The sequence below is a fragment of the Arachis stenosperma genome, chromosome 4 (genome assembly GCF_014773155.1).
Source record: "Arachis stenosperma cultivar V10309 chromosome 4, arast.V10309.gnm1.PFL2, whole genome shotgun sequence".
NCBI lineage: Eukaryota > Viridiplantae > Streptophyta > Magnoliopsida > Fabales > Fabaceae > Arachis > Arachis stenosperma.
The window spans coordinates 26,254,074-26,256,083 of record NC_080380.1 but is presented as its reverse complement, the minus strand read 5'-3'; the positions used below and the strand labels follow the sequence as shown (position 1 = coordinate 26,256,083).

Below are 2,010 nucleotides of genomic sequence, written 5' to 3'. Positions count from 1 at the left end.
AACAAGGCAGGTTGTACCTCAATGATCCCCAGCTTCTCCATTACAGAGAGTGGCATAAGATTTATCCCTGACCCTAGATCACACGGAGCTTTTTCAAAGATTATGGTGCCTATGGTACAAGGTATTAAGAACTTGCCAAGATCTTGTTTCTTTTGAGGTAGAATTTGCTGAATCCAGGTATCCAGTTCACTAATGAGCAAGGGAGGTTCACTTTCCCAAGTCTCATTACCAAACAACTTAGCATTCAGCTTCATGATAGCTCCTAAATATTGAGCAACTTGCTCTCCAGTCACATCTTCATCCTCATCTGAGGAAGAGTAGTCTTCAGAGCTGATGAATGGCAGAAGGAGATTTAATGGAATCTCTATGGTCTCTGTATGAGCCTCAGGATCCTTTGGATCCTTAATAGGAAACTCCTTCTTGCTTGAGGGACGTCCCAAGAGGTCTTCCTCACTAGGATTTTTGTCCTTCTCCTCCCTTGTGCATTCGGCCATATTGATTATATCAATGGCCTTGCACTCTCCTTTTGGATTCTCTTCTGTATTGCTTGGGAGAATACTGGAAGGAGTTTCAATGATTTTCTTACTCAACTGGCCCACTTGTGCCTCCAGATTTCTGATGGAGGATCTTGTTTCACTCATGAAACTGAAAGTGGCCTTTGACAGATCAGAGACTAGATTGGCTAAATTAGAGGTGTTTTGTTCAGAATTTTCTGTCTGTTGCTGAGAAGATGATGGATATGGCTTGCTATTGTTCAGCCTGTTGCGTCCACCATTGTTAAAGCCTTGTTGAGGCTTTTGTTGATCCTTCCATGAGAAATTTGGATGATTTCTCCATGATGAGTTATAGGTGTTTCCATAAGGTTCACCCATGTAATTAACCTCTGCCATGGCAGGGTTCTCAGGATCATAAGCTTTTTCAGAAGCTTCCTCTCTAGTACTGTTGGATGCATGTTGCCATCCATTCAGATTTTGAGAGATCATGTTGACCTGTTGAGTCAACACTTTGTTCTGAGCCAATATGGCATTCAGAGTATCAATTTCAATACTCCTTTCTTCTGAGGTATCCCATTATTCACGGAATTCCTTTCAGAAGTGTACATGCATTGGTTGTTTGCAACCATATCAATGAGTTCTTGAGCCTCTTCAGGCATTTTCTTTAGGTGAATAGATCCACTTGCAGAATGGTCCAATGACATTTTCGAAAATTCAGAGAGACCATAATAGAATATATCTAATATGGTCCATTCTGAAAACATGTCAGATGGACATCTTTTGGTCAGCTGCTTGTATCTTTCCCAAGCTTCATAGAGGGATTCACCATCTTTTTGTTTGAAGGTTTGAACATCCACTCTCAACTTGCTCAGCTTTTGAGGAGGAAAGAATTTATCCAAGAAGGCTGTAACCAGCTTATCCCAGGAGTCCAGGCTATCCTTAGGTTGTGAATCCAACCATATTCTAGCTCTGTCTCTTACAGCAAAAGGGAAAAGCATGAGTCTGTAGACTTCAGGATCAACTCCATTCGTCTTTACAGTCTCACAGATCTGCAAGAACTCAGTTAGAAACTAATAAGGATCTTCAGATGGAAGTCCATAAAACTTGCAGTTTTGTTGCATTAAGGCAACTAGCTGAGGTTTTAGCTCAAAGTTGTTGGCTCCAATGGAAGGAATGGAGATGCTTCTTCCATCAAACTTAGACGTTGGCTTTGTGAAGTCACCAAGCATTCTCCTTGCATTATTATTATTTTCGGCTGCCATCTCCTTCTCTTGTTCAAAAATTTCTGAAAGGTTGTTTCTGGATTGTTGTAATTTAGTTTCTCTTAGTTTCCTTTTCAGAGTCCTTTCAGGTTCTGGATCTATTTCAACAAGAGTGCCTTTTTCCTTGTTCCTGCTCATATGAAAGAGAAGAAAACAAGAAAAGAAAGAGGAATCCTCTATGTCACAGTATAGAGATTCCTTTATGTTAGTAGAAAAAGAAGGGGGTAGAAGAATGAATTCGGATTTTTTAGATG

At 40.4% G+C, this 2,010-nt stretch overlaps 1 non-coding gene across 1 annotated transcript; it reads left to right on the top strand.

Annotated features, from left to right (window-relative positions):
- Positions 1 to 1,256: 1,256 nt before the first annotated feature.
- Positions 1,257 to 1,360, top strand: LOC130978253 (small nucleolar RNA R71). Its single transcript, XR_009085906.1, has one exon. It is a non-coding gene; the product is annotated as a small nucleolar RNA R71 (small nucleolar RNA).
- Positions 1,361 to 2,010: the final 650 nt, after the last annotated feature.